The following is a 26247-nucleotide window of genomic DNA, read 5'->3' as shown; positions in this document are numbered from 1 at the left end:
GGCTTGAGCTGTCAAGTGGCAAGTTACATTTGTGCCACAAGTGTCAGGCAATGACCATCTCCTACAAGAGCGGATTTAACCGCTGCCCCCAATGGCATTACCATCGCTGAATCCACCACAATCAACATCCTGGGGCTACCATTGATCAGAAACCGAACAGGACAAGCCGCATTAATGTTGTGGCTACCAGGGCAGGCCAAAGGCTAGGAATCCTATGGCGGGTAACTTGCGTCCTGACCGCCCCCCCCCCAAAATAAAAGAAGCCTGTCCACCATCGACAAGGCACAAGTCAGGAGTGTAATTAAATCCTCATCACTTGCCTGGATGAGTGGCTGCTCATACAACACTCAAGAAACACAACACCATCCAGGACATCGAAGCCCGCTTGATTACTCCCCCTTTTACAAACATTCAAACCCTCCACCACTGATGGATAGTTGCAGCCGTGTGTATCATCTATAAGATGCACTGCAGCAACTCAATCAAGGTGCCTTAGACAACACCTTCCAAACTGAGTTATGAGGATAGAGTGGCGGCGTGGTCTTAAGTAGGGTGCTCTTTCTAAGGGCCGGTGCAGACTCAATGGGCCGAATGGCCTCCGCTGTTAATTCTATGATAATTGACCTGCAAAAAACAACCATCAAACACTGGTTCAGCCTCAACTGGGTATTGAACCAGTTATGGACGCTGCAACTTTAATAAAGGATGGGAAGGCATTAGAGAGGGTGCAGAAAAGATTCCGGAGAATGGTTTCAGGGATCAGTAATGTAGATTGGTGAAATTGGAGCTGCTTCTCTTGGAGAAGAGAAGGTTGAGAGGAGATTTGGGCAGAGGTATTCAATCACAAGGGTCTTTGTTGAAGTAGAGAGGGGGGCAAACTGTTTCCATTAGTGGAAGGATTGAGAACCAGGAGGTATTGAGTTATGGTAATTTGCAAATGAAACAATTGTGACACGAGGGCAAATGAGTAGTTAAGATTTGGAATGCACTGCCAGAGTGTGTGGATGTAGGGTTAATCCACTGATTTCAATTTTGCTAGTGCTCCTTGATGACATGTTCTGTCAAATGCTGCCTTAATGTCAAGGGCAGTTACTCATCATCTCTGATGTTCTGCACTTTTTGACCATATTTGGACCAAGAATCTTTGGAACCTAGTGGCCCTGGCAGAACCCAAACTGAGCATCAGTGAGCAGATAATACTAAATAAATGCCACTTCACAGCACCCTTAAAAACACCTTCCATCATTTTACTGATGATTGAGAGTAGACTTCTGAGACAGTAATTAAATTAGGATTGCTTTTTGTTGCCAGGGCATACCTGGGGAATGGTATGCATTTGTTAACCTTTGCTGTACCCAGTGCCCTTGATACAATGTAGAGCTAATCGAATTGGATGAAAACGTGATATCTGTAAAGCTCGAGATCTCCGGAGGAGGCCAAGATGGCTCATCTACTTGGCACTTATGGCTGATGATTGATGCAAATGCTTCAGCTTTGTCTTTTGCACTGGTGCTTGGCTCCACCATTGAGATAGGGGATATTTGTAGAGCTTCCTCTGATTAATTGCTTAAATCTCGACCAACACTCATATTCCAATGAGAACAAACCAAGTTTCTTCAACCTCTCCTCATAACTAATGCCCTCCATAGCAGGCAACATCCTGGTAAATCTCTTCTGTACCCTCTCCAAAGCCTCCACATTCTTCTGGTAGTGTGGCAACCAGAATTGAACACTATATTCTAAGTGCGGCGTAACTAAGGTTCTATAAAGCTGCAACATGACTTGCCAATTTTGAAACTCAATGCACCGGCTAATGAAGGCAAGCATACCCCATGCCTTCTTGACTACCTTCTCCACCTGTGTTGCCACTTCCAGTGACCTGTGTACCTGTACACGCAGATCCCTCTGCCTGTCAATACTCTTAAGGGTTTTACCATTTACTATATATTTCCCACCTGTATTAGACCTTACAAAATGCATTACCTCACATTTGTCCGGATTAAACTCCCATCTGCCATCTCTCCGCCCAAATCTTCAACCGACCTATATCCTGCTGTTACCTCTGACAGTCCTCATCGTTATCCGCAATTCCACCAACCTTTGTGTTGTTCGCAAACTTACTAATCAAATCAGTTACATTTTACTCCAAATCATTTATATTACAAACAGCAAAGGTCCCAGCACTGATCCATGAACAACGTCACGAGTCACAGCCCTCCATTCACCCTTCCACTGCTACCCTCAGTCTTCCATGACTTAGCCAGTTCTGTATCTATCCCATTTAGCTTGGTGGTAGTGCCACACACATGATGGAGGGTGTCCTTTGTGTCAAGACAAGATTTTGCATAAGGACTGTGCAGTAATCGCTCCTACCAGTCGTGACTTAGACAGTTACATCTATAGCAGATGGTTCAGTGAGGATGAGGTCAAGACGCTATTTCCCACTTGCATCTTCTCAGCAACTGCCACAGCCCCAGTCTAGCAGCTATGTCCTTGACTCTACTAGCTGCTGCCTATCCTAACTCGCACCTCTCATTTACCGAACACCCTGACATGCTAAACTACATTGGCTCACTGCCCAACAACAACATTTTAAACTTTTCATTCTTGTTTTCAAATCTCTCAACGGCCTTTCCCTCCTATCATTGCAACCTCCTTGAGCTCGACAATCCCCTGAGACCTCTGTGATCTTCCAATTCTGGTCACTGGTACATACCTGATTTTAATCATTCCTCCATTGGCTGTCATACCTTCAGCTACCTCGGCCCTAAGCTCCGGAGTTTGATCCCACCTCCCTACCGCTTTCCTCTTTTGGGAGGCTCTTTAAAACCCATCTCTTTGATCAACCTTTTGGTCGTTTATACTAATTTTTTTTAATGTGACTGTGGCAAATGTTGTTTGATATTCCAGTGAAGCACTTTGGGATATTTACTTTATTAAAGATGCTGTAAAAATGTAAGTTGATGCTTTCCACGACCGAGCAGTTTTTCAATAGTCACTATTGAGGACACTTGGGCTAAGAACTAGGAGGCAGCTGGTGCAATGGAACCATATCCTAAACGGAGTGAATACCAAGAGGGAAAGGAAGAAGATTGGCAAGGAAGCGCCAAATATGTACTAGCCTGACGAAAGCAAAAGTTGACCTGGATCAAAGCCTGAACTGTCTTATAAAAATCTGTATATATGTTTTTTAAATCTACTCATTTACACAGATAGTGAAGAAAATGTGAAATGTTGCAGCATGAAATAATATGTCCATATAATCAGGAAGTTAGGACTAAAAATAAAACAAACTAACCCACGTCTATTCAATATAGAATAGTTGTAAACAGGAGGGATACTCTTGCACATTTGAGAGTTCAGATAAAACTAATTTTTTAGGCCCTATTGGTTTGTGACTTGGGTAGTGTCACAACCATGTAAAAGGTATTTCCTTAAAAGTGTGGTTCAGTTGGCTCAATTTTTTTTAAAACACAGCTGGCAAGCTTTAGTCTTAAAGCAGATTAAGGTTAGTTTATTATAAAACCTACTGCTGCAAGTTGCTTACGTAAAAGTGGTAAAGTTATTAACTGAAGCACCAATACAAAGTTTAAAGGGGAAAAAAACCATCTGAGCTAATCGTTGCTTGAATTCCTTTGTTACTTGAATTCCTCCTTTCTGAAGTGAGGGGGTTGAAGCTTCAGGTTTGGTTTAGCAGCTTTGATGGCTACTGCAGTTGAAGAATTGGAGCTTTCCTTTGCAGGTTGACTCAAGAAGCAGAACAGGTCTTGCGAGTGAGTGAAGACTCCTGTTTTCACTTATATGACATTAGGTGTTGGTATGCTGATTTGTACAGTCTGATAGCTGTCTGAAACCCTTCCTTGGTGTCTCCATGTTGAAAAGCAGTTTCTGTTTTAAAGTGTCTCTCTCAAGATGGTTCTTCCTTTGGACAGCTTCCAGCCTTATGAAACCCAAAGGTAGCTGACCCCAAACTCTTTAATTAAGTATTGACCATTGAAATAGTCTTTCTGCCACCTGGATTGCTTTATAGCTTTTCACTAAGGTACTTAACGTGTAATTAATTTTGTTCTGAAAGAAGACCAGCAAGCGGAAGAATCAAATGGGAGTGGAATATTGTCTTTTGTGATCCTTCTTGAGATGAGCAGCTTGATCATGTTTTGGAACCAACACAGAAAGGTGCCATACTTTCCTTTTGTGAACTAAGGCTTTAAAGTTTTTTTAGCACGCATGTGCTTTTGAAACCGTTATCCTTAAAAATCTATAATGTCCTAACTATACATTCATGACAACCCCATTCATGGATGAGCATTTGAGGGAGAAGGGAATAAATGGCTTGATGTTGAGTTGAGGCGAAAAGATGGGAGGAGGCTTGAGTGGAGCATAAACACTGGCATGGACGAGGTGGGTTGAATGATCTGTTTCTGTGTCTTATATTCTCAATGATCCCTAGTAAAATATTGCAGTTGCTGGAAATCTGAAATAGAGCTCTGCTGAAAGGTCATTGACCTGAAATATTAACTCTTGTTCTCTCTCCACACACGTTGTCAGATGTGCTGGATATTTTCAGCATTGTCTGTTTTGTGACGGTCTTTGTTATCAAGTGTGAAAAGTCAGACTTATGTCCCAGTAAGTGTATGTATAAAAATAACCACAACAGATACCATTGGGCATCCTGGCTTACACTGTATTCTGTTTCTACAGTGAATAATCATTACTTGAGGAACAAACTGAGTTGCCAACTATTATTGTGAGAGAAGCAAATTTACATATATAGTTTAATCCTTCAAATTACTTGAGTTAATCATGTTCTTAAAATAACATACTAAATCTTTGCCTTGAAAAATTGCATTTGCATAATTCCTTTCATGACCCCAGAACCTCCAAAGCACATTATTTTTTAAGTGTAATCACTGTCGTAACGCAAGAAGTGTGACAACCAATTTGCGCACTGCAAACTCACACAAACAGCAATGTGTTAATGGTCAGATAATCTGTTTTCAGTGATATTGATTAAGGGACAGATATTGGCTAGGAAGGCGGGGTTAACTCCCCATCTCTTAGGAATAGTGTCATGGATCTTTTACATCCACCAGAGAGCCTTGTGTCAACCTTGGCTTAGTGTTAGAACACTTGCCCCGAGTTGGATGCATTTCTGAAGATTTCATCATGTGACACTGCCCACAGTTTGCAAATGCAACAAAGATGTTTATAGTTGGCTGACTTTACTCCCCGTGAACTTAAAATAAATGTATTTATTCACTGGCAGGGATGGAATTACTATTCTGGTTTTGAAAATTTCACAAATACCACCCTGAATGGTTCTCTGGCACCCACATGAGATGTGCCTATTGCCTAATTCTTGATTTTAGCAGTTGGCTCACTGTTCAAACTGAGCCAGCTACAATGAGTAGATGCTGTTCCGACTTGGAGGGTGGCTAGAGGATATGCTGACAATTATTTTATCAGAAAATTAATGTTGCCACTGCTCTGCTGACATATTTTTTCAGAAGCCTTGATGCAACCTCAAAACAATGATGCTTACATGAAAGACATGGGGCCGGATTCTCCGTCCCACTGCACCAGTTTCTTGGTGTGGCGGGATTCTCAGTCCCGCCAGTCGCCCAATGGGTTTCCCCATTGTGGACAGCCCCACGGCGTTGAGAAATCCCCAGGTGTGCACGTGCGCTGCCGGCACAACAGAAAATCCCGACAGCGGAGAATCCAGCCCATGGATAATTTTCATTAACCAAGGCCAGAGTGCTTCATAAGAACAATTGCCACAGCATGAATGTGGAGAAAGAGCATGGAAACGGGACTAACTTCATAGTTCTTTCGGAGACTCAGAATTGACATGATGGGTCGAATGGTGGCCTCCTACAACCAGAGAAAAGTCACGGCACAGAAAAAGACCATTCAGTCCATGTCTGCACCAACCAAAAAAGAAAAAAACTAGCTGTCCATTCTGCAATTTTAGTAGTACATTGGTATTAAAGCATTCTTAAATTGCCACATTTTTCTTAGTTTCTCTAAAAAGTGGACTTGTAGGATGAGATTGTTGTGTAATACCCCATACAATTTGTTTGAGGTTTCCAACCCTATTCAATAATTGTAATTTAATTAAACACATTTTAAATGAGCTGTCAGCTTGTTTTATAGGAAGAGAAATTTATTATCTCGGCTGAAATAATGACATTCTCTTCAAAAACAGCACTGACACCGAAATAAATAGTTATGCATTTCAAACTATGTTAGTCAGCTCGTGAGCATGTCCAGAAGTTAACAAAATTCCTGTCACGCATGCAAAATTTGTGTCACTTTTGCAAAGTTCTGCAGGTATAACCAACAATCATCCTTTGAAAGCATTATGGACAACTGCATTTAACCCTAGCCCTGGGCTAACTGCAGCCATATTTGTTACTGCTGTTATTCCTTATCCATTTTCATTAATCATATTCCAGATCTCCAATTTTGTTCATTGTATCCTGTGCATTAATGTACTTGTAATTTAGTCTGGTTACCCCTGGTTTGGCAACCTTTCCTTTTTATACTTTCCTGGTGTTTATTTTTCTTACCGTCATGTCATGTTTAATTTCCTTTAACCTTTCTACTTGTATATTCACAGTTTATTTTTCTTCTCAAGCTATCAACTCAACTCTTTCGACCCCTCCTTACAACTCAAGTTAATCTTCTTGCAAGAATCTCGGTCCAAGTTCTATTCACCAGATTTCTATCCCATGGTACAACTGAGATCAATGCTCCAGGAATCCAAGCTCTTCCTATCCACATCTTAAGCCGTACTTTTATTTATCTTTCTAATTTGGCAGCTCCTATAATGACTAGCATGTCGTACTACTTTTGTGTCTTCCTTAATTTATCTCCTAACCCCAGGAAATCTCCTCTCTGAATTCAAAACATGTTCTCCCTCCCATAAGTCATTGGTTTTGACATGACATCTTCCAGCTAATTCCCCAAGAGTTTGTGGACCTTCTTTGTATGTTTTAACTCTGGCACCTTGGAAGCAACACTCCGTTTGAATTCACCTTTTCGTTTACAAACTTGCTGTTGAACCTTCCATTATTTTGCATCTACCTTTCTCTCTCTTTGAGTAAGTATACCCCATGGTGCTGTGATTTTCCTTGTGATTGTTCCACAGAATTGCTGTACTTGCATGCATTCAGAACTGTGTACTTATTGAGAGTTTTCAGACTGCATTAGTTTCAACAGCTGCCTCTATCTGTCTTTTTCAATCTCTTCCTGGAATATGTTCACCTACTTCTGTTTTGCCGTCCTCTAGTTCTGAAAGATACAATTGAATTTTCTGCCATAAACCTGTTGGGCAGTGCATTCCCAATTATAATTGTGGAGGAGCGGACAACATGGTGGTGCAGTGGTTAGCACTGCTGCCTCACGGCGCCAAGGACCCGGGTTCGATCCCAGCCTCAGGTCATTGTCCGTGAGAGTTTGCACATTCTCCCCATGTCTGCGTGGGTTTCGCCCCCACAATCCAAAGATGTGCAGGTTAGGTGGATTGGCCACACTAAATTGCCCCTTAATTGGAAAAAAATAATTGGGTACTCTTATTTTTAAAAAAAATGTTTAATTTTTAATTAGAACTGTGGGGGGGGGGGAAAATCCTCTGCTCTCTCCTCTGGTTCTGTTGTCAAATATTTTAAATCTGTGTCCTCTAGTTACTGACCCTCTGGTCAGTTTCTCACTTACTCAATTCAAGCTCCAAGGGTTTCAAATTAATCCAGGATCACTGGACTAGTACATCAAATGTTGTAAAATTAGGAATTGTCTTGTGGATTTTACTTTTGCCGTTTTATTCTGCCAATTTTCCAAATTCCTCAGGCGGGATTCTCTGTCGGGGGTTTCCCGACAGCGTGGGGTGGCCCCACAATGGGAAACCCCATTGACCAGCCGATGTAACGGAGAATCCCACCATGGCGCGGCGGGGCAGATAATGCAGTCCCTCATTTCCTGAAGCTATTGAATTCTTCACGTTTCTGTGCATTATTTAAGAAGACATCCAGTGTCAGCAAGTTTTACAAGCTGAAGTATCATAGTGAAGCCAATCCTATCCATAACCACAAAGTGGAATCTTTGGCAGGCAAGAACCATGGCTTTTTCTTCCATCGCTCATCCAAACGTATGGAGGCCTGAATTATTTCCATTGTCCTTGCACCATCCAGGCTGAGACCAGAGTAGATCAGAGTTTGGAACCCAAGAGCTATGTGTGGCTGAAGTACTTGATCAATTGAGCAATGGGGCAACTCAATTTTTTTTTAAAATACCCATGCATCTCGCGTTCTTATCTTGGCTGTACTATCTGTTTCTACTGTGATCCCTGTTAGCTGCTGGCTCAACAAGTCTAATGCCAAATTTTGAATTATAACTTTTAAATAGAATTGAGCTACTACTTACTAATCTCTCTTGTTCATGATATCCTTTCAAATTTGCACTATTTTAAACAGGAAACTAAATTAATCTTTATCAAAGAAAAAAGTCTGTTATGACTGCTTTAACTTGAGGCAGATTCACATTTCTTTGGCTTTAATCATCATTCTAACTTTATCATGTTGTGCAGACCAAATAGAATCCATCGAAATGGTTGAGTGAGAAACATTTCCTCAGCAAATTACCCTTGCAACTTGCGAAGATTGGTTTTGATTTTGTTAATTTAAGATGTATGTGTAGATAATGCAATCTGCATGATATCTATGAAATACTGTGTTCATGGTACAACATAATAGTGTATGTACCATATGGATTGAATAGCAGCCGTTACCTAGTTGTGTTTTTACTGCTGATGGTCAATTCATTTTTTCAAATTGTGAGAAACATTCCGTATAGACACACTCGTCCCTTTATTCAAACTTCTGTTACACGTCTACCTGACCATGTGCCAGAGGATGCTCAACCTTGCACAAGATGTCAGCAAAGACTGCTAATATTTATTTTGTAATTCATTGCCAATTCCTTTTGAAATTCATATTTATAGGCATTTAATGTAGTGGGTCTTGATAAAAGGACATCAATCGGAAATGTTAATCCTAGTTTCCTAACTCGACAGATACTGTCTGACCTTACTGATTGTTAACATTTTCTATTTTTATAGAGAAAGTAATGTTGTGGTGAAGTTCTTTTCGTCCATGTTGTACAGCTGCCCTCTTTTGGAGTTAATAAGATACCTGTTGACTTTCATCTGTGCATTCAAAGTTTCATAAGAAAAAAAAAAAGGATTTATTAAACTGTGATGTCTCCATTACAAAATAAGATCCCCGAAAAATGAAAGTATATCTGGATATTTTTTAAATTTTGTACTCTCCCATTCCTATCAACCCAAACTGCCTACTTTATCCCTTCAATTCTCCATCTCCCTGTATACAAAAAGGAGCTAATCTGAATCCATCGATTTTAATTGCTGAGCAGACCCACTGTTTCAGGTTTCCACTTGCACTTGAAACTTACTCGAGGTCTGAAGCTCAGCAGTGAATACCAAATCTCCATTCTACCATCATGTGTTATGGGCACTAAGATACTACACCACAACCACCTGTTTGAAATCATATCACTGCATTTTTAGCAACACAATGAACAGCCAATGCTGGAAGCTATCTCAGAAACCCCTAAACCTCATGTGTCACAAGGCTTGTCCCAAGCTTTCAAGGATGGCATGTTATAATCCCAGAAAGTGTTAGTTTTTCTTGTATCTTCCACAAGTTTGCAATCAGACTGCACTTTACACTTAAAAGTAAAAACAAACACTAGATTTACTGATTGGAGAGACTTCTGGTGATGGTGATGTGCTGAGCAGTCACACATCAGGTGGCTCTCCTCCAGAAAACTGCAAAATAGGCACTTTTAGCCCGTAAAATCGGACTCATTCATCCCCTCATCCACAAAGAAACAGAGAGGAAAATAATGGTAGGAAACTGTAGCTCAAGAGGCCACAGGGAAACCGGAAATTGTGGCAAAGGGCAGGAGCAGCAAGCAAGCGGGTCATCAGACCCACGAAGCGAGAAGTCCCCGGCTACCCCCAAGAGATCTGCCCCCCTGACCAAAACCCAGGGCCGGGGAGCAGCCGAGGACGATAATAGTCATGCTGCACAGATACCAGTACCATGAGAGGATCCTGCACTGGGCTTGGCAGGTGAAGGAAAACAACTGGGAGGGGCACTAGATAAGGGTATACCAAGACATTGGGGCGGACCTGGCGAAGCGAAGGGCCGAATTCAACCACACAGTCAGCGATTGTAATGGACCATTTTGCACGGGACTGCACTGCCTCACTGAGTAAGGGAAACAGCTCATACGAAGGAAGAGGCAAGGGCAGCAGAACCCAGGGGAGGGTGAGAAAAGAAACAGAGAGGATGCCAGCAGAGGGAGCGTAGAAGGGGGTCCACCACACTAGCGGGAAAGCTAGCAGCAGGAAGCATGAGAGACAGGGGGACCACTGCGCATCTTCCAATGGGGAGAGAGCGTCTGACCATAAGACAGAGGAGCAGAATTAGGCCGCTCGGACCATCGAGTCTGCTCCGCTGTTCAATCATGGCTGACATTTTTCTCACCCCCATTCTCCTGCCTCCTCCCCATAACCCCTGAGCCCCATATTAAACAAGAACCTATCTATCTCTGTCTTAAACACACTCAGTGATTTTGCCTCCACAGTCTTCTGCGGCAAAGAGTTCCACAGATTCACCACCCCCTGGCTGAAAAAGTTCCTCCTCAGCTCAGTTTTAAAGGATCGTCCCTTTAGTCTGGTGGGGTGGGGGTGGGGGGGGGAGAGAAAGAGAGACACACGGATGGGGGATGGTGCAGGAAGGTAGGGGGACACGGGGTGGGTGATGGCAGAGAGGGGGATAGAAGGGGGAATCAAGACCATGGGGTGAAACACAGCGATAAGAGGGGGTGAAGGGCTTTAGACTGGCTTCAACAAGTCAATTTTGGAAGGATAGAACAAGATGGCACAGTAAGCAGCCACGTTCGTGGATCCCTAAACAAAGGAAAACCCCGGAGTGCATGGACAATGCCACCAGGTTAAGTATGGCTGATCCCATAGGACGTGGAGGGGGACAGAAACCTTCCACCAGGATAATCGTCTGGAACGCCAGGGGACTTGCCAGCCAGGGGAAAGATCCAGAGTCTTCGCCCATCTGAAAAGTATGAAAGCCGACATAGTCTTCCTCCAAGAGGTGCACCTAAGCGATAAGGAAGTGTTGAATGGGACAGACCTACCATTCCTTATACGGGATGAGAGCTAGGTGGGTAGCTATTTTGATAAGCAAGGGAATGGTGTTTGTGGCGACAAAGATGGTTACAGACCAATGGGGATGGTACGTCATGGTCAGCGGTATCCTGGACACGGCACTGGTAAACGTGTACACGTCCAGCTGGGACGCACAGAATTTATAAAGAAGACCATGGCAGAAATCCCTGACATAGACACGCACCGACTGATCATGGTGGGGGAGCGGTTTAACTGTTTACAGGACCCGCTGACGGACAGATTGAATCCCATAGCGGGGAAAACGACAAGCATAGCTAGGGAACAGGGAGCATTTATGGAACAGATGAGGGCAGTGCACCCATGGCAGTCCATACACCCGGGTGAGAAGGAATTCTCGTTCTTCTCACCAGTACACAAGTTCTACACCCGCATCGACTTCTTTGTAGTGGCAAAATCGGTGCTTCCAGAAATAGAGCCGCAAACTCCGCGATCATAATCCCTGACCACGCTCCACATTACATGGATGTGAGATTGGAGATGGGCCGTGCCCAACACCCCACCTGGAGGTTGGACACGACTCTCTTGGCAGATGAGGTCTTCTGCCAGAAATCATCACAGGCCATAGGCAAGTATGTTCCAAACTATCGGAACGGGGAAGTCCCACCTTCCATGTTCTGGGAGGCACTGAAGGCTGTGATTAGGGGAGAAATTATTGCCTACACGGCCCACACAGATAGGGAAGAGAGGGCGGCTAGACAGCAACTGATTGACTCCAGAATGGAAGTCGACAGACGGTACTCCGAGGCCCCGACGATAGAGCTTCGGGCGGCGAAGAAAAAGCTACAAATGGACTTTAACCTGCTATCCATCGGGAAAGCAGTGTACCAATTCCGCCAGACACGAGGGACCTTTTATAAGCATGGAGACCAGGTTATCCGCCTGCTGGCTCACCAGCTGAGAAAGCAGGCAGCCACGAGGGAAATAGCCCAGGTAAACGACAGCTCCCCCCCCGCCCCATCTCTCGACGGGGTCTCTCGGGATGAAACGGTTGATCAATAGACTGGACATGCCAGTCATGGGGGCGATAGACGAGGGAGCTGGAAGCACTACTAGGACTGCGAGAGGTCATGGAGAGCATCAACGGATGGGTTTCCGGCAGACCTTTACAAAAGATTTGCGCCGGCGCTTCCCCCGCACCTGCAGGGATGTTCGCAGACTCACTAGCGAGGGGCACCCTGCCTCCCACGCTAGCGCAGGCCACCATATCACTGATACCCAGCATGAAAGAAATCACGAAGCTCCTGGGAGGGATTGGAGCCTTCTCGGGCTACAAACGCAACCTGGGCAAGAGCGAAATATTCCCGGTGAATCCGAGATGGGAGGGGCAGAGCTGGAGGATTTACCATTTCAAATAGCACAAAGAAAATTCCTGGGGATCCAGATAGCCCATGACTGGACACGGATCGACAAGTGGAACCTGACCAGTCTGGCGGAGGAAGTGAAACAGGACCTACAGAGATGAGATGCACTCCCGCTTTCCAGCCACGGCGGGAAGGTGAGGAGATGGATGAAGGAACCAAACAGTGAATGGGTGAGGATGGAGGAGTCCTCCTGTACATGAACGACCCTCCAGGCCCTTGCCAAGGCAGCGCTCCCATCCCTGCCAGCAATACACTCAACAAGCCCAGTGGTGGTAGCAACCCTGAGAGCCTGGAACCAAATGAGGCAGCACTTTGGTCTGACTGAGGTATTCACCATGACCCACATCTGAGCCAACTACAGGTTTCCACTGGCCATGCTCGACGCCACCTTTAAGAGGTGGAGACAGGACGGGGGGGGACACTGACGGTTAGGGACTTTTACATGAGAGACAGACCAGCGACTTTGGAGGAGCTGACGGAGAGACTGGAAGTACTGAACAGGAATGAACTCTGATATCTGCGGATCAAAAACGTTCTCATCAAGGAGATGACGATGACGTACCCAAGGACTCCGAGAGAGACAATGTTAAAGGAGTTACTGGACGCGGACAGTCTGGGGAAGGGGCACTGCGGTGACCTGTATAGATTACTTTAGATAGGACACGCTCCCTACTGGACAAAACAAGAGAAAAATAGGAGGAGAACCTAGAGATAGAAATAGGATGGGCACTCTGGAGCGAAGTACTGAACAGTGCCAACTCCACCTCTCCTGCACCAGGCTAAGCCTCATGCAGCGAAACGTTGTGCACAGAGCACACCTGACAAGAACCAGAATGAGCAGGTTCTTCCTGGAGGTGGAGGGCAAATGTGAACGGTGCCAGGGAGGCCTGGGCAACCATGTCGACATGTTCTGGGCCTGCCCCAGTCTTGGGTTCTGGCAGCCTTCTTTGGAGTAATGTCCAAGGTTGCGAGGGTAGAGCCATGCCCAAGAGTATCTTCAGGGTATTGGACCAGCCAAAACTACATATGGGGAAGAGGGCTGACGCTCTTGCCTTTGCTTCCCTAATCGCCCGCCGGAGAATCCTGCTTGGCTGGCGATCAGTGCCACCCCCAGCTGCAGACTGGCTGTCAGAACTATCAGAATTTCTCCACCTGGAGAAGATTAAGTTCACCATCCGAGGGTCGGAGGAGGGCTTCCACAAAATGTGGGGGCCGTTCACTAACTTGTTCTAAGGCCTATTCGAAGACAACAACCACCGAAAAAGAACAACTGGTAAATTGTAACCATCGCATTTACCCTTAACGAGTGTACAGTGTATAAAATGTAAAAACTTTAATATAAATATTTCAAAAAATATATATATTTTTTTTAAAGATTTACAAATTGGAGAGAGAATCACCTGTAGAACTCATCTCCAAACTCCGTGGCCTTGGCCTCGGCCCCTCCCTCTGCGACTGGATCCTGAACTTTCTAACCCACAGGCCTCAATCAGTAAAGATAGGCAACAACACCTCCTCCACGATCATCCTCAACACCGGTGCCCCACAAGGCTGTGTCCTCAGCCCCCTACTAAACTCCTTATACACCTATGACTGTGTGGTATTATCAGGTATTGCAGTACCCGAGAGGCTGTAGACCATTGGGTAAACCTAGGAGTTTACCATTGGCTGTTTGGTATGTAGCTCCGCCCAGACAGGCGGGGTATAAGAACCGGTGCCATCCCAGCAGCCCTCATTCTGTACCGAAGCTGCTGGGGAAACGCTGGAGGACTTCAAACATGTGCTACAGGTGCTGGGCAGAAACTGTGGCTGCCCGCAAGTTTCGGGCAGCGAGCACACGGAACTTCTAATCTGGGATGCCTTCGTAGCAGGTATGAGCTCCTCAAGAGATCTGCCAAAGACTCTTAGAAAAGGACACCTTGGGACTGAGAGAGGCACGGGCCCTGGCAGGGTCCATGGATGTTGTCTCCAGAAATGCGCAGTCCTATGCGCCCGACCGCGCCGCGGCCCCTTGGGCTGTGTGGCATCCAGCAGCGGCAGCCCCACTGACCTTCCCCGTGTCCCCGCGGGCCTGCGCTATAAGGCGGCCCGCTAACTCCGTCGGGCCCCGCTGTTTCTTCCGCGGGCAGGCGAAGCATCCCCGCACGCGCTGCCCGGCCTGCACCTCCACCTGCAAAGGGTGCGGCAAGAAGGGCCATTTTGTGGGGGTCTGCCATGCACGAGCCGTGGCCGCGGTCTCCAGCGACTCCGGACCGCCGCAGCAATCTTCCCATCGGGCCCCAGGCAGCCAGCACTTACCGCCACTCCCCTATCCTAGGGCCACGGGCGCGGCCATCTTGCCCCTCGGACACCACGCTGGACGGATGGGCGCCGCCATTTTGTCCATCCCCACCGCCATTTTGTCCATGCCCGACCACCATGTGCGATCCATGGGCGACGTCATCTTGGATGGGGCCCCAGGCCCCCAGCACGGCCGACTACACGCTGCCCGATCACAACCCGCAACTGCTCTATCTGGCCTCGGTGACGCTCGACCAAAATCGACCTCGGACACTCGCGACTGCAACGACGACGGTCTTCATCAACGGCCACGAGACATTTTGCCTAATCGACTCTGGGAGCACGGAGAGCTTTATACACCCCGACACGGTAAGATGCTGTTCACTTGTTACCCACCCTGTAAACCAAAGAATGTGATATTATCAGGTATTGCAGTACCCGAGAGGCTGTACACCATTGGGTAAACCTAGGAGTTTACCATTGGCTGTTTGGTATGTAGCTCCGCCCTGACAGGTGGGGTATAAGAACCGGTGCCGTCCCAGCAGCCCTCATTCTGTACCGAAGCTGCTGGGTAACAGATCTAGTCTATTAAAGCCTTCAGTTATGTTACAACCTCGTCTTTGAGTTTACTTGATGGTGCGTCAGACTGTGTGGCCAAATTCCCCTCCAACTCGATTTTCAAATTTGCTGATGACACCACGGTAGTGGGTCGGATTTCAAACAATGATGAGACAGAGTACAGGAATGAGATAGAGAATCTGGTGAACTGGTGCGACGACAATCTCTCCCTCAATGTCAACAAAACGAAGGAGATTGTCATCGACTTCAGGAAGCGTAGTGGAGAACATGCCCGTCTACGAAGTAGAAAGGATCGAGAGCTTCAAGTTTTTAGGTCATCAACAGCCTGTCCTGGTCCCCCCATGCCAACACTATAGTTAAGAAAGCCCACCAACGACTCTCCTTTCTCAGAAGACTAAGGATATTTGGCATGCCAGCTACGACCCTCACCAACCTCTACAGATGCACCATAAAAAGCATTCTTTCTGGTTGTATCACAGCTTTGTATGGAGCCTGCTCTACCCAAGACCGCAGGAAACTACAAAAGGTCGTGAATGTAGCCCAGTCCATCACGCAAACCAGCCTCCCATCCATTGACTCTATCTATAATTCCCGCTGCCTCAGAAAGGCAGCCAGCATAATTAAGGACCCCACGCACCCCGGACCTACTCTCTTCTACCTTCTTCCGTCAGGAAAAAGATACCAAAGTTTGAGGTCGCGTACCAACCGACTCAAGAACAGCTTCTTCCCTACTGCCATCAGACGTTTGAATGGACCTACCTCGTATTAAGTTGATCTTTTCTCTACACCTTGCTATAACTGTAACATTATATTCTGCAGTCTCTCCTTCCTTCCCTATGTATGGTATGCATTGTTTGTACAGCATGCACGAAGCAATACTTTTCACTGTATATTAATACATGTGACAATAATAAATCAAATCAAATCAGTACCACATGCTGAAGACAATTCTGGTTATATTGAAGTTGAACGGCACTTGTACCCCTCAGTTCAAAAAGACATGGAAATAAAACTGCTTATGTACCCCTAATGCAAAGCCTGGCATAAACAATTCATAGATTCATAGAATTTACAGTGCAGAAGGAGGCCATTTGGCCCATTGAGTCTGCACCGGCCCTTGGAAAGACTACCCCACCTAAGCCCACAACTCCAACCTATCCCCAGTAAACCGACCTAACCTTTTTGGACACTAAGGGGCAATTTAGCATGGCCAGTCCACCTAACCTGCACATCTTTGGACTGTGGGAGGAAACCGGAGGAAACCCACGCAGACACGGGGAGAACGTGCAGACTCCACACAGACAATGACCCAAGCTGGGAATCAAACATGGGACCCTGGAGCTGTGAAGCAAATGTGCTAACAATTGTGCTACCGTGCATTAAATCTGCATTAAATTAAAATTGTTGTACATAAATTTTTTTATTATAGGGTGTGTTGCATTCTACTTTTAAGACTAGTCTAATTGTTGAACTAGAAGCTGTTACTATCCTTACCTCACCCATGACATATGTGCCAAAGTTGAATAGTTGAGTTATTTTGTGATATTTCAGCTGACAATTCCAGCAAACATCTCTAGTCAGTTTGTAAATGTAATAATCGGATGCATGTATTCCCTGATATGAGGACTAACTCTGCATTGGACAAAAAGTAGCTCTTTGGCATAGGTTAAACCCATTTGCAAAGGATAAATAGGGTGGGTCTTTGAAAAGAAGTTATGGGGTGACTAGTAGTGGTTTTTAAAATTCTGGAGATATTTTGAAAGGATAGACAAAGTGGGTGTTTCCACTTGCGGCAGAACTAGAGGTAATCAATATAAGATAGTCACCAAGAAATCAAACCAGGAATTCATAAGAAACCTCTTTACACAGAGAGTGATGAGAATGTGGAACTTGCTATCATGGAGGGATTTCTTTCTTTCCCGGGATGCTAGGCCAAATTTATTGTCCACACCTAATTGCTTTTGTGAAGGTGGTTGTGAGCCGCTTCCTTGAACCGTTGAATTCCATGTGGTGCAGGTACACCCACAGTGTTATATGGAAGGAAGTTCCAGGAATTGTTCAAATAATGCTGTCTTAACCAGGGCCGTCCACATCCTGTGAAAAATAAAATAAATAAAAAGCAGTATTGATGCATTTGAGGGGAGCTATATTAGCATGTGAAGGAGATGGGAATAGAAATCTATGCTAAGTATTTGATGAGACTTGAGTGGAGCATAAATGTCAGCTTTAACTTGTTGGATCATATGGCCTGCTTCTATGCTATATATTCCAGTTACAAGAATGGTCAGTTACGGTAGATGCTTCAGGTTTGAAGCACTTATTTATATTCCAAAACAGCAAAAAAATGATTGTGATTCAATTCAAGTTTATGGTTAATTATGTTTTAAATGTGATTCTTCAAGATCCTTTTATACATTGTTTAGCCCTAATTTAATTTCAATTACTATATTAATCTCCTACTGCTTTGGCAATCTAAGAATGCATGAGCTATAAACACTCAAACGTTTATGTAGATTAACATATTAACATTGTGTACTGTTTTGTGGCATGAGTTCATTAGCAGCTGAAATGAGCTATTAGATAATCAATTGCTTAATAGTAGATTTACTTGAACATTGTTGAGAAGAGAGACATGTTGCCGAAGCTTTACATCTTGCACCCATCAGGGCAAAGACAAGAGTGCAAAGTTCAAACAACCACAACAATTTATACTACAGGAAAAAAGGGTTTGGCCGAGGCATTGACATAGCAAAATAATGGGGAACAATTTTGAATGTGCTAACAACTGCTCTAACAAACAATTTAAGTCACGTTCTTAACATGGCTCATTTAGGTTTGCCAGAAGCAACATACATTCGTATACAGGGACTGACTCTCTGCAATAAAGGAATTTGTTTAAGTCTTGCGCAGTCTTTGAATTGCCAGGGAGCTTGGAGAACATATGAGTCCCCAGTTACTTTGTCCATGACATTGCTTCGGCTACAGCCGGCTTGCCAACCAGTCCACACCCTTTTCTCTTTGGTGTTAATTATTATAAGACCATAAGACATAGGAGCAGAATTAGGCCACTTGGCCCATCGAGTCTGCCCCGCCATTCAATCATGGCTGATATTTTCTCATCCCCATACTCCTGCCTTCTCACCATAACCCCTGATTCCCGTATTAATCCAGAACCTATCTAGCTCTATCTTAAAGACACTCGGTGAATTGGCCTCCACAGCCTTCTGCGGCAAAGAGTTCCACAGATTCACCACCCTCTGGCTGAAGAAAATCCTCCTCATCTCTGTTTTAAAGATTACTTCCTTCAGTCTGAGATGGTGTCCTCTGGTTCTAGTTTTTCCTACAAGTGGAAACATCCTCCACGTCCACGCTATCCAGGCCTTGCAGTATCTTGTAAGTTTCAATAAGACCCCCTCTCATCCTTCTAAACTCCAATGAGTACAGACCCAGAGTCCTCAACTGTTCCCCGTACAACAAGTTCATTCCAGGGATCATTCTTGTGAACCTCCTCTGGACCCTTTCCAAGGCCAGCACATCCTTCCTTAGATATGGGGACCTACCGTAGATATTATCTTTTGATAAAAGCAAATTACTGCGGATGCTGGAATCAAACAAAATCAAAAAATACTGGACAATCTCAGCAGGTCGGACAGCATCTGTGGAGAGAGAAGGGAGCTAACGTTTGAAGTCTTGATGACTCTTTGTCAAGGCTGGAGAGAACTGGAAATGGGGCCAGATTTATACTGTTCTGTGGGACGGCACGTATGGCTGAATAGAAGGTCAGTGATAGGTGGAGACTGACAAAGATGTCATGAACAGAAAGACAAAGAGAATGTAAATGGGGGTGATCAAGGCGCGGAAGGGTGCCAATAGTGGCACATTAAGAGATTAGAATGTGTTCATAGCGGAACAAAGCAGTGTGTTAAAGGACAACTAGAAACAGGGAACAGATGGTCCGGGTGAGGGGAAAAACAGATCGATGGAAGAAATGAAAATAAATTGATAGAAATAAAAGTGGGGTGAAGGTGGAGGAGAGAGTTCACAGTCTGAAGTTGTTGAACTAAATGGGCAGCACTGGGTGGCACAGTGGTTAGCACTGCTGCCTCCCAGTGCCAGGGACCCGGGTTCATTTCTGGCTTCGGGTGACTGTGGCGTTTGCACTTTCTCCCCATGCCTGTGCATTTCCTCCAGGTGCTCCGGTTTCCTCCCACAGTCCAAAGATTGGATTGGATTGGATTTGTTTATTGTCACGTGTACCGAGGCACAGTGAAAAATATTTTTCTGTGAGCAGCTCAAACAGATCATTAAGTACACTGGAGGGCTCCCGCTCGGGAATAGAAATTTTGGGGTTTTAATGCCCGGTCCCCGGGGCAACGGAGGCTGAAAAAGCTGGAAGAAGGCACAGGGAGGAGAAATGTCCAAGTTTGGGAAAAAAACAGCCGTGAAAAAGGGGTTTAATGAAATTCCGCCGGTGAGTGGGAAAAGTCAGCGCAGGAACTATAAGGAAAGCGGAGGCTGGAACACCAGGGGAGGCTGGAACACCAGGGGAGGCCACATTGCTCACAGCAGAAGAAATGACCACGGTGATGGCTGTGGAACTTGAAAAACAGCTCACAAAGCACATGGAAGCGATGAAGGAGGAGATGGGGGCGGTATTGAAAGTGCTGGTGGAGGAGGCGATTTGTCCCGTTGAAGGGGGCAGTATCAAGCAATGCGTCGGAGGTGCGGGAGCAAGGTGAGACACTGAAGGAAGTGGAAGAGGCATTATCGCAGCACAGTGATCAACTCACTTTGATGGGGAAGGAGTTGCAGAAGGTGATAAAGACCAACGGGTGTCTGCGAGCCAAAATGTAAGACCTGGAAAACAGATCCAGGCGGCAGAACCTGAGGATTGTGAGTCTGCCCAAAGGGGTGGAAGGCCCAAGGCCGACGGAGTATTTTGCCATGATGTTGGCAAAGCTATTGGGGGAGCGGGACGATCCCTCTTGATAAGAACTGGATAGGGCTCATCGGTCGTGGAGGCCTATACCAAAGGCGAGTGAGCCGCCAAAAGTAGTAACTGTGTTTCCGTAGGTATGACGTGAAGGCGAAAGTCCTGTGCTGGGCAAAGCAGAAACGGGTGGTACAGTGGGCTGGAGCTGGTGTACGCATATACCAGGACTTTACGGTGGAGCTGGCGAGGAGGCGGGCTGCCTTCAGACGGGTGAAGAAGGCACTGTACATCAGCAAGGTGCAGTGCGACCATGCTAGATGGAGATCTAGCGGGTGGGGGGTGGGGGGGGATCAATTGGGTTGCTGCTGCTGGGAGCGAGAGGGAGCTGGCAAGGGAAGAGGTGGTCAGGATGGGAGGGCGCCGCCTGGGGGACGGTTGGGTGCGCGGTAGGGGATGGCTAATCGGCGGGGCCGGGGGGGCGACCACCCAATCCGGCTGATCACGTGGAATGTAAGAGGCCTAAATGGGCCGATTAAGAGGGCTCGAGTGTTCGCGCACTTAAAAGGACTGAAGGCAGATGTGGTCATGCTTCAGGAGACGCATTTGAAGGTGGCGGATCAGGTTAGGTTAAGGAAAGGATGGGTGGGACAGGTGTTCCACTCAGGGTTGGACGTGAAAAATAGAGGGGTGGCGATATTGGTGGGGAAACGGGTGTCGTTCGAGGCTAGGAATATAGTGGTGGACAACGGGGGTAGATATGTGATGGTGAGTGGTAGATTGCAGGGAAAGGAGGTCGTGCTGGTAAATGTATATGCCCCGAACTGGGATGACACGGGATTTATGAAGCGGATGCTGGGACGTATCCCGGACCTGGAGGTGGGAAGCCTGGTAATGGGGGGGGATTTCAATACTGTGCTGGATCCAGGGTTAGATCGGCCTAGATCCAGGTCCGGAAGAAGGCCGACAGCGGCCAAGGTGCTGAGGGGGTTCATGGAGCAAATGGGGGGAGTGGATCCGTGGAGATTTGCTAGGCTGTTGGCCAAAGAATTCTCCTTTTTCTCCCATGTCCATAAGGTATACTCCCGAATAGATTTCTTTGTTTTGAGCAGGGCACTGATCTCAAAGGTGGCAGAAACGGAGTATTCAGCTATAGCCTTTTCAGACCATGCCCCGCACTGGGTGGATCTGGAACTAGGAGAGGAGAGGGAACAGCGCCCACTCTGGCGACTGGATGTGGGACTATTGGCGGATGAGGGGGTCTGTGGAAGGGTGCGGGGATGTATTGAGAGGTACCTGGAGGCCAATGATGATGGTGAGATCCAGGTGGGGGTAGTATGGGAAGCGCTGAAGGCAGTGGTTAGGGGAGAGTTGATCTCCATTAGGGCTTACAAGGAGAAAAAAGAGGGCAAAGAAAGGGAGAGATTAGTGGGGGAGATTTTGAGGGTGGATAAAAGATATGCGGAGGCCCCGGACAAAGGACTATATAGAGAGAGGCGAAGACTTCAGACGGAATTTTACCTGCTGACCACCGGAAAGGCAGAGGCACAGTGGAGAAGGCATGGGGATGAGATACGAACATGGGGAAAAGGCGAGCCGGCTGCTGGCCCACCAGCTTCGCAAGAGGATAGCGGCGAGGGAAATTGGGGGAGTCAGGGATGAAACGGGAACTATGGAGCGGAGAGCAGGGAAGGTAAATGAGGTGTTTAAGACCTTTTTTGAGAGGCTATATAGGTCCCAACCCCCGGAGGGAAAAGAGGGAATGCAACAGTTTCTGGACCAACTAAGGTTCCCGAGGGTGTAGGAGCAGGAGGTGGCAGGTCTGGGGGTGCCAATTGAGGTGGATGAGGTGACTAAAGGGCTGGGGAACATGCAGGCAGGGAAGGCCCCGGGACCAGACGGGTTCCCGGTGGAAGTTTACAGGAAATATGTGGACTTGTTGGCCCTGCTGCTGGCGAGAACCTTTAACGAGGCCAGAGAAGGGGGGACTCTACCCCCGACAATGTCGGAGGCGACGATATCACTAATCCTGAAGCGGGATAAAGATCCGCTGCAATGCGGGTCATATAGGCCTATCTCGCCCCTGAATGTAGACGCCAAGTTGCTGGCAAAAGTGCTGGCGACGAGGATCGAGGACTGTGTCCCGGGGGTGGTGCATGAAGACCAGACAGGGTTTGTAAAGGGGAGACAACTGAATGTCAACGTGCGACGGCTGTTGGGGGTGATAATGATGCCCCCAGCGGAGAGGGAGGCAGAGATAGTGGTAGCGATGGATGCAGAGAAGGCATTCGATAGGGTAGAGTGGGAGTATCTATGGGAGGTGTTGAGGAGGTTTGGGTTCGGGGAGGGGTTTGTCAGTTGGGTCAAACTCCTATACAGGGCCCCAGTGGCAAGTGTCGTCACAAATCGACAAAGATCGGAGTATTTTCGGTTACGTAGGGGAACAAGGCAGGGGTGCCCCCTGTCCCCATTACTGTTCGCCTTGGCAATTGAACCACTGGCCATAGCGTTGAGAGACTCTAAGAAATGGAGGGGGGTGGTTAGAGGGGGAGAGGAACATCGAGTGTCACTCTACGCAGATGACCTACTGCTATATGTGGCGGATCCTGTAGAGGGGATGACCGAGGTTATGCAGATATTGAGGGAGTTTGGAGATTTTTCGGGATATAGGCTAAATATGGGGAAGAGTGAGCTTTTCGTAGTACACCCTGGGGATCAGGGAAGAGGGATAGACGCCCTGCCATTAAGGAGAGTGGAAAGGAGCTTCCGATATTTGGGGATTCAGGTAGCCAAGAGCTGGGGAACTCTACACAAACTCAATCTGACGCGGCTGGTGGAGCAGATGGAGGAGGATTTCAAGAGGTGGGATATGCTGCCGCTCTCACTGGCGGGCAGAGTGCAGGCGGTAAAAATGATGGTGCTCCCAAGGTTTCTTTTTGTGTTTCAATGTCTCCCCATTCTGATCACCAAGGCCTTTTTCAAGAAAATAGACAGGAGTGTTATGAGTTTCGTGTGGGCAGGCAAGACCCCGAGGGTAAGGAGGGGGTTCCTGCAGCGCAGCAGAGACCGAGGGGGACTGGCGCTGCTGAATCTGGACGACTACTACTGGGCCGCCAATGTGGCGATGGTTTGTAAGTGGATGAGGGAGGGAGAGGGGGCGCCGTGGAAGAGGCTGGAGATGGCGTCCTGTAAAGGAACGAGCCTAAAGGCGCTGGTGACGGCGCCGCTGATGCTTTCCCCGAAAAGGTATACCACAAACCCAGTGGTGGTGGCAACCTTAAGGATCTGGGGGCAATGGAGGCGACACGGGGGTGCCGGGTGCCTCGGTGTGGTCCCCGATCAGGAATAACCATAGGTTTGTCCCAGGAAGGATGGACGGAGGGTTCCGGAGCTGGCATCGGGTAGGAATTAGGAGATTGAGAGACTTGTTTATTGACGGGGAGTTTGCGAGCCTGGGAGCGCTGGAGGAAAAGTATGAGTTGCCCCCGGGGAACATCTTTAGATATGTGCAAGTGAGGGCGTTTACGAGGCAACAGGTGAGGGAATTTCTGCTGCTCCCGACACGGGATCCAGGATAGAATGATTTCGGGGGTATGGGTCGGGGAGGGCAGCGTGTCCGAAATATATCAGGAGATGAGAGACGAAGGGGAGGCTGGTAGAGGAGCTGAAGGGAAAATGGGAAGAAGAGCTGGGGGAGGAGATTGAGGAAGGGCTGTGGGCTGATGCCCTAAGTAGGGTAAATTCCTCGTCCTCGTGTGGCAGGCTTAGCCGATACAATTTAAGGTTCTACACCGAGCACATATGATGGGAGCAAGAATGAGCAGGTTCTTCGGAGTGGAGGACAGGTGTGGGAGGTGCTTGGGAAGCCCGGCGAACCACACACACATGTTCTGGTGTGTCCGGCACTGGATGAGTACTGGAGGGGAGTGGCAAAGGTGATTTCAAAGGTGGTGAAGGTCCGGGTCAAGCCAGGCTGGGGGTTAACTATATTTGGGGTAGCGGAAGAGCCGGGAGTGCAGGAGGCGAAAGAGGCCGATAGTCTGGCCTTTGCGTCCCTGATAGCCCGGCGAAGGATCCTACTTATGTAGAAGGAAGCGAAACCCCCCGGCGTGGAGGCCTGGATAAACGATATGGCAGGGTTCATAAAGCTGGAACGAATGAAATTTGCGCTGAGAGGATCGGCTCAGGGGTTCTCCGGGCGGTGGCAACCGTTCCTTGACTATCTCGCGGAACGTTAAGGGAAAATAGATCGACAGCAGCAGCAAAGGGGGGGGAGCACTATTTTTTGTCACTTTGTTAGTTCACTATATTATTTAAATAATGTTATTTATCAGTTATTGTATTACTTTTATGTTGATTTGTAAAACGGAAAAATTTTGTTTGAAAACTTTAATAAAAATTTTTTTTTAAAAAAGGTAGCTGTGGGAGTTGGTGGGTTTTAATGGATACTAGTGGACAGTCTAGCCCCAGAAATTGAGATAGAAAGATTAGGGAAGGAGTTAGACCATGTGAAAGTGATAGAGGGATGATATTATCTTTCAATGTTTAGCATTTTTCATTTGTCCTGATGAATGCGTAAGACGAAAAGCGTCATGTGCCTCACTTTCCAACAATATTAGATAATCTTGAAAAATGTTTATTCTTGATGTAAGTATGATCTCACCCTACCACTCTGGAATAACAGTGTAAAAGCTACTTTTGTGACCAAATCGGATGTTTTCTCTTTTGATTCTTAATCTTATTTGCATAGTATGTTACTTCCCAACAGAGGGCACTGTGAGCTTTCAGGAAGGTTTGAATAAACACATTTTTTTTTTGCAGATCTTGCAGGATCATTAGGAGTCAATTGTGCATGTGTGATCAGGATCTAATTTCCATTGTTGATTTGAGATATTTTTTGAGGAACTTAAATAAACAATTGTCAAGTTTTACTTCAAATGTATACTTTTTCACTTGTGGCAAATATTGTGTGTGCACACCCTAAAAATTGCACCTCAGACCATTTCACTTTTCAGTGTTTCTATTGATCAATATGGTTGACTGCTATAGGATTATTTCTAAATGAAACATATTTTCAATTTTAATTACCAACTAATGAGAAGTAAAATATTGATGAATTTATGTTTTATTTTTGTTTTCTTGATTCATGGGATGTGGGCATCGCTGGCTGGACCAGTATTTATATCCCATCTCTAGTTGTCTTTTTGTTAAGTGGCTTGCTCGGCCTTTTCAGAGAGCACTTAAAAGTCAACCACATTGCTGTGGGTCTGGAGTCACATGTAAGCCAGACCAGGTAAGGAGGGAAGATTTCCTTCCCTAGAGGACATTATTGAACCAGATGGGTTTTTACGACAACCGACGATGGTTGCATGGTCATCGTTAGACATTCAATTCCAGCTGTTTTTGAATTCACATTTTAGCATCTGCTGCGGTGGGATTCAACTGCAGGTCCCCAGAGCATCATGGGAACTAGATAGCACTTTTGAAAATGGAATACTGATTTCCCCGGTGGAGTTGTAATCTGTAGATCCATTTCATTCATGATGTATACTATATGTTTTATTTCCCATAGTTCTCTGTTTCAGTTGCAGTCACCTTGATAACCACCAACAATTCATGATCACTAAATAAGTATACTCCCTATGGATACTGTCTTTCAAATTATTTTTGAGGTTAACTACTGGCAAAAGGATGGTGGAGCAGCCTTAGTTATAATGTCTTTAATGCTGTTAAATAGTGAATTCCAGTATCTTGATGTAATTGCAGATATTCCTACCATCACCCCCTTCTCCTGCCTCCCAGAACCA

At 46.3% G+C, this 26247-nt stretch overlaps 1 protein-coding gene across 16 annotated transcripts in view; it reads left to right on the top strand.

Moving 5' to 3' along the window:
- Positions 1-26247, top strand: part of cep170aa (centrosomal protein 170Aa) — a 257407-nt gene that overhangs the window by 125973 nt on the left and 105187 nt on the right. The window lies entirely within an intron of this gene.

Source organism: Scyliorhinus torazame, chromosome 1 (genome assembly GCF_047496885.1).
Source record: "Scyliorhinus torazame isolate Kashiwa2021f chromosome 1, sScyTor2.1, whole genome shotgun sequence".
NCBI lineage: Eukaryota > Metazoa > Chordata > Chondrichthyes > Carcharhiniformes > Scyliorhinidae > Scyliorhinus > Scyliorhinus torazame.
The sequence above is the reverse complement of the archived record's forward strand: the minus strand, read 5'-3'. Positions and strand labels throughout refer to the sequence as shown.